Genomic DNA, 14,235 nt, shown 5'->3' on the forward strand with positions numbered 1-14,235 from the left:
GGGGGTGGGGGGGGGGGGGGGTGGGGGGGGGGGGGGGTGGGGGGGGGGGGGGGTGGGGGGGGGGGGGGGTGGGGGGGGGGGGGGGTGGGGGGGGGGGGGGGTGGGGGGGGGGGGGGGTGGGGGGGGGGGGGGGTGGGGGGGGGGGGGGGTGGGGGGGGGGGGGGGTGGGGGGGGGGGGGGGTGGGGGGGGGGGGGGGTGGGGGGGGGGGGGGGTGGGGGGGGGGGGGGGTGGGGGGGGGGGGGGGTGGGGGGGGGGGGGGGTGGGGGGGGGGGGGGGTGGGGGGGGGGGGGGGTGGGGGGGGGGGGGGGTGGGGGGGGGGGGGGGTGGGGGGGGGGGGGGGTGGGGGGGGGGGGGGGTGGGGGGGGGGGGGGGTGGGGGGGGGGGGGGGTGGGGGGGGGGGGGGGTGGGGGGGGGGGGGGGTGGGGGGGGGGGGGGGTGGGGGGGGGGGGGGGTGGGGGGGGGGGGGGGTGGGGGGGGGGGGGGGTGGGGGGGGGGGGGGGTGGGGGGGGGGGGGGGTGGGGGGGGGGGGGGGTGGGGGGGGGGGGGGGTGGGGGGGGGGGGGGGTGGGGGGGGGGGGGGGTGGGGGGGGGGGGGGGTGGGGGGGGGGGGGGGTGGGGGGGGGGGGGGGTGGGGGGGGGGGGGGGTGGGGGGGGGGGGGGGTGGGGGGGGGGGGGGGTGGGGGGGGGGGGGGGTGGGGGGGGGGGGGGGTGGGGGGGGGGGGGGGTGGGGGGGGGGGGGGGTGGGGGGGGGGGGGGGTGGGGGGGGGGGGGGGTGGGGGGGGGGGGGGGTGGGGGGGGGGGGGGGTGGGGGGGGGGGGGGGTGGGGGGGGGGGGGGGTGGGGGGGGGGGGGGGTGGGGGGGGGGGGGGGTGGGGGGGGGGGGGGGTGGGGGGGGGGGGGGGTGGGGGGGGGGGGGGGTGGGGGGGGGGGGGGGTGGGGGGGGGGGGGGGTGGGGGGGGGGGGGGGTGGGGGGGGGGGGGGGTGGGGGGGGGGGGGGGTGGGGGGGGGGGGGGGTGGGGGGGGGGGGGGGTGGGGGGGGGGGGGGGTGGGGGGGGGGGGGGGTGGGGGGGGGGGGGGGTGGGGGGGGGGGGGGGTGGGGGGGGGGGGGGGTGGGGGGGGGGGGGGGTGGGGGGGGGGGGGGGTGGGGGGGGGGGGGGGTGGGGGGGGGGGGGGGTGGGGGGGGGGGGGGGTGGGGGGGGGGGGGGGTGGGGGGGGGGGGGGGTGGGGGGGGGGGGGGGTGGGGGGGGGGGGGGGTGGGGGGGGGGGGGGGTGGGGGGGGGGGGGGGTGGGGGGGGGGGGGGGTGGGGGGGGGGGGGGGTGGGGGGGGGGGGGGGTGGGGGGGGGGGGGGGTGGGGGGGGGGGGGGGTGGGGGGGGGGGGGGGTGGGGGGGGGGGGGGGTGGGGGGGGGGGGGGGTGGGGGGGGGGGGGGGTGGGGGGGGGGGGGGGTGGGGGGGGGGGGGGGTGGGGGGGGGGGGGGGTGGGGGGGGGGGGGGGTGGGGGGGGGGGGGGGTGGGGGGGGGGGGGGGTGGGGGGGGGGGGGGGTGGGGGGGGGGGGGGGTGGGGGGGGGGGGGGGTGGGGGGGGGGGGGGGTGGGGGGGGGGGGGGGTGGGGGGGGGGGGGGGTGGGGGGGGGGGGGGGTGGGGGGGGGGGGGGGTGGGGGGGGGGGGGGGTGGGGGGGGGGGGGGGTGGGGGGGGGGGGGGGTGGGGGGGGGGGGGGGTGGGGGGGGGGGGGGGTGGGGGGGGGGGGGGGTGGGGGGGGGGGGGGGTGGGGGGGGGGGGGGGTGGGGGGGGGGGGGGGTGGGGGGGGGGGGGGGTGGGGGGGGGGGGGGGTGGGGGGGGGGGGGGGTGGGGGGGGGGGGGGGTGGGGGGGGGGGGGGGTGGGGGGGGGGGGGGGTGGGGGGGGGGGGGGGTGGGGGGGGGGGGGGGTGGGGGGGGGGGGGGGTGGGGGGGGGGGGGGGTGGGGGGGGGGGGGGGTGGGGGGGGGGGGGGGTGGGGGGGGGGGGGGGTGGGGGGGGGGGGGGGTGGGGGGGGGGGGGGGTGGGGGGGGGGGGGGGTGGGGGGGGGGGGGGGTGGGGGGGGGGGGGGGTGGGGGGGGGGGGGGGTGGGGGGGGGGGGGGGTGGGGGGGGGGGGGGGTGGGGGGGGGGGGGGGTGGGGGGGGGGGGGGGTGGGGGGGGGGGGGGGTGGGGGGGGGGGGGGGTGGGGGGGGGGGGGGGTGGGGGGGGGGGGGGGTGGGGGGGGGGGGGGGTGGGGGGGGGGGGGGGTGGGGGGGGGGGGGGGTGGGGGGGGGGGGGGGTGGGGGGGGGGGGGGGTGGGGGGGGGGGGGGGTGGGGGGGGGGGGGGGTGGGGGGGGGGGGGGGTGGGGGGGGGGGGGGGTGGGGGGGGGGGGGGGTGGGGGGGGGGGGGGGTGGGGGGGGGGGGGGGTGGGGGGGGGGGGGGGTGGGGGGGGGGGGGGGTGGGGGGGGGGGGGGGTGGGGGGGGGGGGGGGTGGGGGGGGGGGGGGGTGGGGGGGGGGGGGGGTGGGGGGGGGGGGGGGTGGGGGGGGGGGGGGGTGGGGGGGGGGGGGGGTGGGGGGGGGGGGGGGTGGGGGGGGGGGGGGGTGGGGGGGGGGGGGGGTGGGGGGGGGGGGGGGTGGGGGGGGGGGGGGGTGGGGGGGGGGGGGGGTGGGGGGGGGGGGGGGTGGGGGGGGGGGGGGGTGGGGGGGGGGGGGGGTGGGGGGGGGGGGGGGTGGGGGGGGGGGGGGGTGGGGGGGGGGGGGGGTGGGGGGGGGGGGGGGTGGGGGGGGGGGGGGGTGGGGGGGGGGGGGGGTGGGGGGGGGGGGGGGTGGGGGGGGGGGGGGGTGGGGGGGGGGGGGGGTGGGGGGGGGGGGGGGTGGGGGGGGGGGGGGGTGGGGGGGGGGGGGGGTGGGGGGGGGGGGGGGTGGGGGGGGGGGGGGGTGGGGGGGGGGGGGGGTGGGGGGGGGGGGGGGTGGGGGGGGGGGGGGGTGGGGGGGGGGGGGGGTGGGGGGGGGGGGGGGTGGGGGGGGGGGGGGGTGGGGGGGGGGGGGGGTGGGGGGGGGGGGGGGTGGGGGGGGGGGGGGGTGGGGGGGGGGGGGGGTGGGGGGGGGGGGGGGTGGGGGGGGGGGGGGGTGGGGGGGGGGGGGGGTGGGGGGGGGGGGGGGTGGGGGGGGGGGGGGGTGGGGGGGGGGGGGGGTGGGGGGGGGGGGGGGTGGGGGGGGGGGGGGGTGGGGGGGGGGGGGGGTGGGGGGGGGGGGGGGTGGGGGGGGGGGGGGGTGGGGGGGGGGGGGGGTGGGGGGGGGGGGGGGTGGGGGGGGGGGGGGGTGGGGGGGGGGGGGGGTGGGGGGGGGGGGGGGTGGGGGGGGGGGGGGGTGGGGGGGGGGGGGGGTGGGGGGGGGGGGGGGTGGGGGGGGGGGGGGGTGGGGGGGGGGGGGGGTGGGGGGGGGGGGGGGTGGGGGGGGGGGGGGGTGGGGGGGGGGGGGGGTGGGGGGGGGGGGGGGTGGGGGGGGGGGGGGGTGGGGGGGGGGGGGGGTGGGGGGGGGGGGGGGTGGGGGGGGGGGGGGGTGGGGGGGGGGGGGGGTGGGGGGGGGGGGGGGTGGGGGGGGGGGGGGGTGGGGGGGGGGGGGGGTGGGGGGGGGGGGGGGTGGGGGGGGGGGGGGGTGGGGGGGGGGGGGGGTGGGGGGGGGGGGGGGTGGGGGGGGGGGGGGGTGGGGGGGGGGGGGGGTGGGGGGGGGGGGGGGTGGGGGGGGGGGGGGGTGGGGGGGGGGGGGGGTGGGGGGGGGGGGGGGTGGGGGGGGGGGGGGGTGGGGGGGGGGGGGGGTGGGGGGGGGGGGGGGTGGGGGGGGGGGGGGGTGGGGGGGGGGGGGGGTGGGGGGGGGGGGGGGTGGGGGGGGGGGGGGGTGGGGGGGGGGGGGGGTGGGGGGGGGGGGGGGTGGGGGGGGGGGGGGGTGGGGGGGGGGGGGGGTGGGGGGGGGGGGGGGTGGGGGGGGGGGGGGGTGGGGGGGGGGGGGGGTGGGGGGGGGGGGGGGTGGGGGGGGGGGGGGGTGGGGGGGGGGGGGGGTGGGGGGGGGGGGGGGTGGGGGGGGGGGGGGGTGGGGGGGGGGGGGGGTGGGGGGGGGGGGGGGTGGGGGGGGGGGGGGGTGGGGGGGGGGGGGGGTGGGGGGGGGGGGGGGTGGGGGGGGGGGGGGGTGGGGGGGGGGGGGGGTGGGGGGGGGGGGGGGTGGGGGGGGGGGGGGGTGGGGGGGGGGGGGGGTGGGGGGGGGGGGGGGTGGGGGGGGGGGGGGGTGGGGGGGGGGGGGGGTGGGGGGGGGGGGGGGTGGGGGGGGGGGGGGGTGGGGGGGGGGGGGGGTGGGGGGGGGGGGGGGTGGGGGGGGGGGGGGGTGGGGGGGGGGGGGGGTGGGGGGGGGGGGGGGTGGGGGGGGGGGGGGGTGGGGGGGGGGGGGGGTGGGGGGGGGGGGGGGTGGGGGGGGGGGGGGGTGGGGGGGGGGGGGGGTGGGGGGGGGGGGGGGTGGGGGGGGGGGGGGGTGGGGGGGGGGGGGGGTGGGGGGGGGGGGGGGTGGGGGGGGGGGGGGGTGGGGGGGGGGGGGGGTGGGGGGGGGGGGGGGTGGGGGGGGGGGGGGGTGGGGGGGGGGGGGGGTGGGGGGGGGGGGGGGTGGGGGGGGGGGGGGGTGGGGGGGGGGGGGGGTGGGGGGGGGGGGGGGTGGGGGGGGGGGGGGGTGGGGGGGGGGGGGGGTGGGGGGGGGGGGGGGTGGGGGGGGGGGGGGGTGGGGGGGGGGGGGGGTGGGGGGGGGGGGGGGTGGGGGGGGGGGGGGGTGGGGGGGGGGGGGGGTGGGGGGGGGGGGGGGTGGGGGGGGGGGGGGGTGGGGGGGGGGGGGGGTGGGGGGGGGGGGGGGTGGGGGGGGGGGGGGGTGGGGGGGGGGGGGGGTGGGGGGGGGGGGGGGTGGGGGGGGGGGGGGGTGGGGGGGGGGGGGGGTGGGGGGGGGGGGGGGTGGGGGGGGGGGGGGGTGGGGGGGGGGGGGGGTGGGGGGGGGGGGGGGTGGGGGGGGGGGGGGGTGGGGGGGGGGGGGGGTGGGGGGGGGGGGGGGTGGGGGGGGGGGGGGGTGGGGGGGGGGGGGGGTGGGGGGGGGGGGGGGTGGGGGGGGGGGGGGGTGGGGGGGGGGGGGGGTGGGGGGGGGGGGGGGTGGGGGGGGGGGGGGGTGGGGGGGGGGGGGGGTGGGGGGGGGGGGGGGTGGGGGGGGGGGGGGGTGGGGGGGGGGGGGGGTGGGGGGGGGGGGGGGTGGGGGGGGGGGGGGGTGGGGGGGGGGGGGGGTGGGGGGGGGGGGGGGTGGGGGGGGGGGGGGGTGGGGGGGGGGGGGGGTGGGGGGGGGGGGGGGTGGGGGGGGGGGGGGGTGGGGGGGGGGGGGGGTGGGGGGGGGGGGGGGTGGGGGGGGGGGGGGGTGGGGGGGGGGGGGGGTGGGGGGGGGGGGGGGTGGGGGGGGGGGGGGGTGGGGGGGGGGGGGGGTGGGGGGGGGGGGGGGTGGGGGGGGGGGGGGGTGGGGGGGGGGGGGGGTGGGGGGGGGGGGGGGTGGGGGGGGGGGGGGGTGGGGGGGGGGGGGGGTGGGGGGGGGGGGGGGTGGGGGGGGGGGGGGGTGGGGGGGGGGGGGGGTGGGGGGGGGGGGGGGTGGGGGGGGGGGGGGGTGGGGGGGGGGGGGGGTGGGGGGGGGGGGGGGTGGGGGGGGGGGGGGGTGGGGGGGGGGGGGGGTGGGGGGGGGGGGGGGTGGGGGGGGGGGGGGGTGGGGGGGGGGGGGGGTGGGGGGGGGGGGGGGTGGGGGGGGGGGGGGGTGGGGGGGGGGGGGGGTGGGGGGGGGGGGGGGTGGGGGGGGGGGGGGGTGGGGGGGGGGGGGGGTGGGGGGGGGGGGGGGTGGGGGGGGGGGGGGGTGGGGGGGGGGGGGGGTGGGGGGGGGGGGGGGTGGGGGGGGGGGGGGGTGGGGGGGGGGGGGGGTGGGGGGGGGGGGGGGTGGGGGGGGGGGGGGGTGGGGGGGGGGGGGGGTGGGGGGGGGGGGGGGTGGGGGGGGGGGGGGGTGGGGGGGGGGGGGGGTGGGGGGGGGGGGGGGTGGGGGGGGGGGGGGGTGGGGGGGGGGGGGGGTGGGGGGGGGGGGGGGTGGGGGGGGGGGGGGGTGGGGGGGGGGGGGGGTGGGGGGGGGGGGGGGTGGGGGGGGGGGGGGGTGGGGGGGGGGGGGGGTGGGGGGGGGGGGGGGTGGGGGGGGGGGGGGGTGGGGGGGGGGGGGGGTGGGGGGGGGGGGGGGTGGGGGGGGGGGGGGGTGGGGGGGGGGGGGGGTGGGGGGGGGGGGGGGTGGGGGGGGGGGGGGGTGGGGGGGGGGGGGGGTGGGGGGGGGGGGGGGTGGGGGGGGGGGGGGGTGGGGGGGGGGGGGGGTGGGGGGGGGGGGGGGTGGGGGGGGGGGGGGGTGGGGGGGGGGGGGGGTGGGGGGGGGGGGGGGTGGGGGGGGGGGGGGGTGGGGGGGGGGGGGGGTGGGGGGGGGGGGGGGTGGGGGGGGGGGGGGGTGGGGGGGGGGGGGGGTGGGGGGGGGGGGGGGTGGGGGGGGGGGGGGGTGGGGGGGGGGGGGGGTGGGGGGGGGGGGGGGTGGGGGGGGGGGGGGGTGGGGGGGGGGGGGGGTGGGGGGGGGGGGGGGTGGGGGGGGGGGGGGGTGGGGGGGGGGGGGGGTGGGGGGGGGGGGGGGTGGGGGGGGGGGGGGGTGGGGGGGGGGGGGGGTGGGGGGGGGGGGGGGTGGGGGGGGGGGGGGGTGGGGGGGGGGGGGGGTGGGGGGGGGGGGGGGTGGGGGGGGGGGGGGGTGGGGGGGGGGGGGGGTGGGGGGGGGGGGGGGTGGGGGGGGGGGGGGGTGGGGGGGGGGGGGGGTGGGGGGGGGGGGGGGTGGGGGGGGGGGGGGGTGGGGGGGGGGGGGGGTGGGGGGGGGGGGGGGTGGGGGGGGGGGGGGGTGGGGGGGGGGGGGGGTGGGGGGGGGGGGGGGTGGGGGGGGGGGGGGGTGGGGGGGGGGGGGGGTGGGGGGGGGGGGGGGTGGGGGGGGGGGGGGGTGGGGGGGGGGGGGGGTGGGGGGGGGGGGGGGTGGGGGGGGGGGGGGGTGGGGGGGGGGGGGGGTGGGGGGGGGGGGGGGTGGGGGGGGGGGGGGGTGGGGGGGGGGGGGGGTGGGGGGGGGGGGGGGTGGGGGGGGGGGGGGGTGGGGGGGGGGGGGGGTGGGGGGGGGGGGGGGTGGGGGGGGGGGGGGGTGGGGGGGGGGGGGGGTGGGGGGGGGGGGGGGTGGGGGGGGGGGGGGGTGGGGGGGGGGGGGGGTGGGGGGGGGGGGGGGTGGGGGGGGGGGGGGGTGGGGGGGGGGGGGGGTGGGGGGGGGGGGGGGTGGGGGGGGGGGGGGGTGGGGGGGGGGGGGGGTGGGGGGGGGGGGGGGTGGGGGGGGGGGGGGGTGGGGGGGGGGGGGGGTGGGGGGGGGGGGGGGTGGGGGGGGGGGGGGGTGGGGGGGGGGGGGGGTGGGGGGGGGGGGGGGTGGGGGGGGGGGGGGGTGGGGGGGGGGGGGGGTGGGGGGGGGGGGGGGTGGGGGGGGGGGGGGGTGGGGGGGGGGGGGGGTGGGGGGGGGGGGGGGTGGGGGGGGGGGGGGGTGGGGGGGGGGGGGGGTGGGGGGGGGGGGGGGTGGGGGGGGGGGGGGGTGGGGGGGGGGGGGGGTGGGGGGGGGGGGGGGTGGGGGGGGGGGGGGGTGGGGGGGGGGGGGGGTGGGGGGGGGGGGGGGTGGGGGGGGGGGGGGGTGGGGGGGGGGGGGGGTGGGGGGGGGGGGGGGTGGGGGGGGGGGGGGGTGGGGGGGGGGGGGGGTGGGGGGGGGGGGGGGTGGGGGGGGGGGGGGGTGGGGGGGGGGGGGGGTGGGGGGGGGGGGGGGTGGGGGGGGGGGGGGGTGGGGGGGGGGGGGGGTGGGGGGGGGGGGGGGTGGGGGGGGGGGGGGGTGGGGGGGGGGGGGGGTGGGGGGGGGGGGGGGTGGGGGGGGGGGGGGGTGGGGGGGGGGGGGGGTGGGGGGGGGGGGGGGTGGGGGGGGGGGGGGGTGGGGGGGGGGGGGGGTGGGGGGGGGGGGGGGTGGGGGGGGGGGGGGGTGGGGGGGGGGGGGGGTGGGGGGGGGGGGGGGTGGGGGGGGGGGGGGGTGGGGGGGGGGGGGGGTGGGGGGGGGGGGGGGTGGGGGGGGGGGGGGGTGGGGGGGGGGGGGGGTGGGGGGGGGGGGGGGTGGGGGGGGGGGGGGGTGGGGGGGGGGGGGGGTGGGGGGGGGGGGGGGTGGGGGGGGGGGGGGGTGGGGGGGGGGGGGGGTGGGGGGGGGGGGGGGTGGGGGGGGGGGGGGGTGGGGGGGGGGGGGGGTGGGGGGGGGGGGGGGTGGGGGGGGGGGGGGGTGGGGGGGGGGGGGGGTGGGGGGGGGGGGGGGTGGGGGGGGGGGGGGGTGGGGGGGGGGGGGGGTGGGGGGGGGGGGGGGTGGGGGGGGGGGGGGGTGGGGGGGGGGGGGGGTGGGGGGGGGGGGGGGTGGGGGGGGGGGGGGGTGGGGGGGGGGGGGGGTGGGGGGGGGGGGGGGTGGGGGGGGGGGGGGGTGGGGGGGGGGGGGGGTGGGGGGGGGGGGGGGTGGGGGGGGGGGGGGGTGGGGGGGGGGGGGGGTGGGGGGGGGGGGGGGTGGGGGGGGGGGGGGGTGGGGGGGGGGGGGGGTGGGGGGGGGGGGGGGTGGGGGGGGGGGGGGGTGGGGGGGGGGGGGGGTGGGGGGGGGGGGGGGTGGGGGGGGGGGGGGGTGGGGGGGGGGGGGGGTGGGGGGGGGGGGGGGTGGGGGGGGGGGGGGGTGGGGGGGGGGGGGGGTGGGGGGGGGGGGGGGTGGGGGGGGGGGGGGGTGGGGGGGGGGGGGGGTGGGGGGGGGGGGGGGTGGGGGGGGGGGGGGGTGGGGGGGGGGGGGGGTGGGGGGGGGGGGGGGTGGGGGGGGGGGGGGGTGGGGGGGGGGGGGGGTGGGGGGGGGGGGGGGTGGGGGGGGGGGGGGGTGGGGGGGGGGGGGGGTGGGGGGGGGGGGGGGTGGGGGGGGGGGGGGGTGGGGGGGGGGGGGGGTGGGGGGGGGGGGGGGTGGGGGGGGGGGGGGGTGGGGGGGGGGGGGGGTGGGGGGGGGGGGGGGTGGGGGGGGGGGGGGGTGGGGGGGGGGGGGGGTGGGGGGGGGGGGGGGTGGGGGGGGGGGGGGGTGGGGGGGGGGGGGGGTGGGGGGGGGGGGGGGTGGGGGGGGGGGGGGGTGGGGGGGGGGGGGGGTGGGGGGGGGGGGGGGTGGGGGGGGGGGGGGGTGGGGGGGGGGGGGGGTGGGGGGGGGGGGGGGTGGGGGGGGGGGGGGGTGGGGGGGGGGGGGGGTGGGGGGGGGGGGGGGTGGGGGGGGGGGGGGGTGGGGGGGGGGGGGGGTGGGGGGGGGGGGGGGTGGGGGGGGGGGGGGGTGGGGGGGGGGGGGGGTGGGGGGGGGGGGGGGTGGGGGGGGGGGGGGGTGGGGGGGGGGGGGGGTGGGGGGGGGGGGGGGTGGGGGGGGGGGGGGGTGGGGGGGGGGGGGGGTGGGGGGGGGGGGGGGTGGGGGGGGGGGGGGGTGGGGGGGGGGGGGGGTGGGGGGGGGGGGGGGTGGGGGGGGGGGGGGGTGGGGGGGGGGGGGGGTGGGGGGGGGGGGGGGTGGGGGGGGGGGGGGGTGGGGGGGGGGGGGGGTGGGGGGGGGGGGGGGTGGGGGGGGGGGGGGGTGGGGGGGGGGGGGGGTGGGGGGGGGGGGGGGTGGGGGGGGGGGGGGGTGGGGGGGGGGGGGGGTGGGGGGGGGGGGGGGTGGGGGGGGGGGGGGGTGGGGGGGGGGGGGGGTGGGGGGGGGGGGGGGTGGGGGGGGGGGGGGGTGGGGGGGGGGGGGGGTGGGGGGGGGGGGGGGTGGGGGGGGGGGGGGGTGGGGGGGGGGGGGGGTGGGGGGGGGGGGGGGTGGGGGGGGGGGGGGGTGGGGGGGGGGGGGGGTGGGGGGGGGGGGGGGTGGGGGGGGGGGGGGGTGGGGGGGGGGGGGGGTGGGGGGGGGGGGGGGTGGGGGGGGGGGGGGGTGGGGGGGGGGGGGGGTGGGGGGGGGGGGGGGTGGGGGGGGGGGGGGGTGGGGGGGGGGGGGGGTGGGGGGGGGGGGGGGTGGGGGGGGGGGGGGGTGGGGGGGGGGGGGGGTGGGGGGGGGGGGGGGTGGGGGGGGGGGGGGGTGGGGGGGGGGGGGGGTGGGGGGGGGGGGGGGTGGGGGGGGGGGGGGGTGGGGGGGGGGGGGGGTGGGGGGGGGGGGGGGTGGGGGGGGGGGGGGGTGGGGGGGGGGGGGGGTGGGGGGGGGGGGGGGTGGGGGGGGGGGGGGGTGGGGGGGGGGGGGGGTGGGGGGGGGGGGGGGTGGGGGGGGGGGGGGGTGGGGGGGGGGGGGGGTGGGGGGGGGGGGGGGTGGGGGGGGGGGGGGGTGGGGGGGGGGGGGGGTGGGGGGGGGGGGGGGTGGGGGGGGGGGGGGGTGGGGGGGGGGGGGGGTGGGGGGGGGGGGGGGTGGGGGGGGGGGGGGGTGGGGGGGGGGGGGGGTGGGGGGGGGGGGGGGTGGGGGGGGGGGGGGGTGGGGGGGGGGGGGGGTGGGGGGGGGGGGGGGTGGGGGGGGGGGGGGGTGGGGGGGGGGGGGGGTGGGGGGGGGGGGGGGTGGGGGGGGGGGGGGGTGGGGGGGGGGGGGGGTGGGGGGGGGGGGGGGTGGGGGGGGGGGGGGGTGGGGGGGGGGGGGGGTGGGGGGGGGGGGGGGTGGGGGGGGGGGGGGGTGGGGGGGGGGGGGGGTGGGGGGGGGGGGGGGTGGGGGGGGGGGGGGGTGGGGGGGGGGGGGGGTGGGGGGGGGGGGGGGTGGGGGGGGGGGGGGGTGGGGGGGGGGGGGGGTGGGGGGGGGGGGGGGTGGGGGGGGGGGGGGGTGGGGGGGGGGGGGGGTGGGGGGGGGGGGGGGTGGGGGGGGGGGGGGGTGGGGGGGGGGGGGGGTGGGGGGGGGGGGGGGTGGGGGGGGGGGGGGGTGGGGGGGGGGGGGGGTGGGGGGGGGGGGGGGTGGGGGGGGGGGGGGGTGGGGGGGGGGGGGGGTGGGGGGGGGGGGGGGTGGGGGGGGGGGGGGGTGGGGGGGGGGGGGGGTGGGGGGGGGGGGGGGTGGGGGGGGGGGGGGGTGGGGGGGGGGGGGGGTGGGGGGGGGGGGGGGTGGGGGGGGGGGGGGGTGGGGGGGGGGGGGGGTGGGGGGGGGGGGGGGTGGGGGGGGGGGGGGGTGGGGGGGGGGGGGGGTGGGGGGGGGGGGGGGTGGGGGGGGGGGGGGGTGGGGGGGGGGGGGGGTGGGGGGGGGGGGGGGTGGGAGGGGGGGGGGGTGGGGGGGGGGGGGGGTGGGGGGGGGGGGGGGTGGGGGGGGGGGGGGGGGGGGGGGGGGGGGGGTGGAGGGTGGAGGGGGGGGGGGGGGGGGGGGGAGGGGGGGGGGGGGGGTGGGGGGGGGGGGGGGGGGGGGGGGGGGGGGGCGGGGGGGGGGGGGGGTGGGGGGGGGGGGGGGGGGGGGGGGGGGGGCGTGGGGGGGGGGGGGGGTGGGGGGCGAGTTTGACACCTATGCTTAGGTGAACTGGTGGAAGATTGGCATAGCCGCCTTTTCGAAGCAATCAATGAAATTGCTTCCCAACATTCACTGTGCTCCCATTTCAGACTAGCTCCTTGGTACATCTTGGAGCCATGGAGGGTGAAACAGGAATTTAGATGGCTAGAGCGATTTTGGCGGAGAGCTCATGATGAAGGGACAAGAACATCATATAGAACGTTCATGGAATCATATTAAGTGCTGGTGAAGACATATCGCATCTGCAACCTCTCACTGGCACAATTGTTTAGGGTAATTCAGTCACTGACTGCTCTCACTGAGGGCTCTTCAAATGTTAGAAATTTGGCAATTAGCTGTGAAGCATTCACAAGTTTTTTTATGGATAAAATCTAGTCCCACCCCCAAGACCTCCCCGGCAACCTTGATGCAATTAGTGAACTAGAGGCCCCTTGAGTATATCTTCAGACCCAATTTTGGACCAATTCAGCCAATGTCAACAGGATCCTGGCAACTACCACTTGCCTACCTCTTGCTACTATCCTGGCCTACCTCTTGCTCCTTGGATCCATGCCCATCTTGGCTGGTAAAAGCCAGTTGAGATGATGTGTAGGCCCCCTTGAGAGACATAATCTGTCCCTATCTTCACAGATGATCTCTGGAGACAACTGGATCAGGGCAAGTCAGTGCTGGTGTTGATCCTTGATCTGATGGCAGAGTTCAATGTAGTTAATTATGATCTATTGGCTCACTGCCTTGCCGGTGCTGGGATATGTGGGACAGCCTTACAATGGTTGGTCTCATCAGGGCTGAGGATAGAGGGTGGTGCCAAATGGTAGGACATCACCACGATTTTTGTTGGTGTGTGGCATCTCACAAGGGACAGTCCTCTCCCCGATGCTGACATCTGTTTAAGCCCCCTTGCCCAGTTGATCCAGAGTTTCAGGCTGGGTTGACTCCCAGTTGTCCCTGTTGATAAGTGGCTGGCCGGATGCTGCCCTAGATATTTTGGCCAGTGGTCTGGAGGCTGTGGTGAAGTGGTTGAAGCAAAATCAGCTGAAACTAAATCCGTCAAAGATGGAGGCCCCGTGGCTGGGCCAGGGAGACTTGGTGGAGACTGGTGACCTTTCAGCTCTTGACAAGTTGCATCTAACATCTTTGCCGACCATCAAGAGCTTGAGTGTGATATTTGATGCCTCCTTGGTTGATTCCGCACTTGCGTTATCGACCTAAGTCCTAGTTGTGTTCGACCTAAGTGCTCCGCACAACCACTGGGATCGACGTGGTTTTGTACCAGCTTCGCCCCGTGTAACGGTCAAATCTCTGGTGCCAGGAGTCCCCAATTCAGCCAATCACAGCTGAGTGTTTCGGGCATGCGTACAGCTGGCCAATCAAAAAACGCCACCTTCATCCCTCCATTCCTGTGGCAGTTTTTTTAATAACGTGTGTGGGCATAGACTGAACATGGCCATAGAACAGTAGCCAATCGGAGTGGAGCGGCGAAGAGGCACAGGATGATTCTGCCCTCTGAGCTGGGATCAAGCTGGTTGCAGTGGGTAACAACAATGGCTTCGATGTAGGTCAGTACCCTTCTCAGGGAACTGGGTCGAACCTATTTTACTCATGTGCGAAATCGCCCCTTGTCTATGGTGGCTCAAGTCACAAATGGGGCCAGACTGGCATTTTGTCACCTACACTAGGCCAGGTTACTGGCCCCTTACTGTCATGGACAAAGGGGAGAGGAAGTGTGACTGATTCTGTACTTGACAAGAAGATGCTTTGATGACCCCAGTGTAATTGGGAAGATTTCATTTAGGGACTACAGAAATGCAGAAGCAATTGGCTGCATGTGGCAACTTTGCTGTTGACTACCAAGTCATGCCTGCCTATCACCCTGCAACTCGTGTAACTATTGCACGGGAGCAAAGCTGCTCAGCAACGAGCTTGATTTTGATTTTTTAAAAAAGAAAGAAAAATCAAAGTAATCTGACCAGGAACTTGTCTTGCATGTAAGTGAGGGAGTTCAGTGAAGGTATATTGGCCTGGTGGTTGAAAAGCATCATCGTGGTGACAGATACTTCAGGATAAATTCCACACCATTGAGTAGCTGACAATGACGTTTTGAATTTGCCCACAATGTATGGATTTCCTTTTCTTTTAATCCCCCACTCTGGTATTAAGTTATCTCAACCACCCAGAGCATCCCGCTGTGTCAAAGGCTGCAGAAAGGTTGTATAAAATCAAAAGAGACACATTCTCCTCTGTCTCTCTGTGAGCAGAGATCATCTCAGGGTGAGAAATGCCGTTTCCATGGAAAAGCAAGACCTGAAGCCAGATCCAAATGGACCAGGGATAGCCAATATTTTTGGGGTGGACATGGGGACAACTGTGATCTGGGTACGTAAGCCCATGGCAAACTGTTTATTTTCCCACATAGGGGTGGGCATGAGAAACAGGAAACTGGTTTAGATTAAGAGCCCCCCCATTTGGCATACCTGCTAAAGAGAGGATGATAGATGAGCACCTTAAAATTTGGATGCTACGTGCCGGGAGGACCCTTGTGACGTGGCACCAGGGACACACATGAGGGGGATATTTGACTCTTGATTAGGAAGGGGAAGTTTTTACCTCAGTAGGCAGCA

The sequence above is a fragment of the Sphaerodactylus townsendi genome, linkage group LG02, assembly GCF_021028975.2.
Source record: "Sphaerodactylus townsendi isolate TG3544 linkage group LG02, MPM_Stown_v2.3, whole genome shotgun sequence".
Classification (NCBI taxonomy): Eukaryota; Metazoa; Chordata; class Lepidosauria; order Squamata; family Sphaerodactylidae; genus Sphaerodactylus; species Sphaerodactylus townsendi.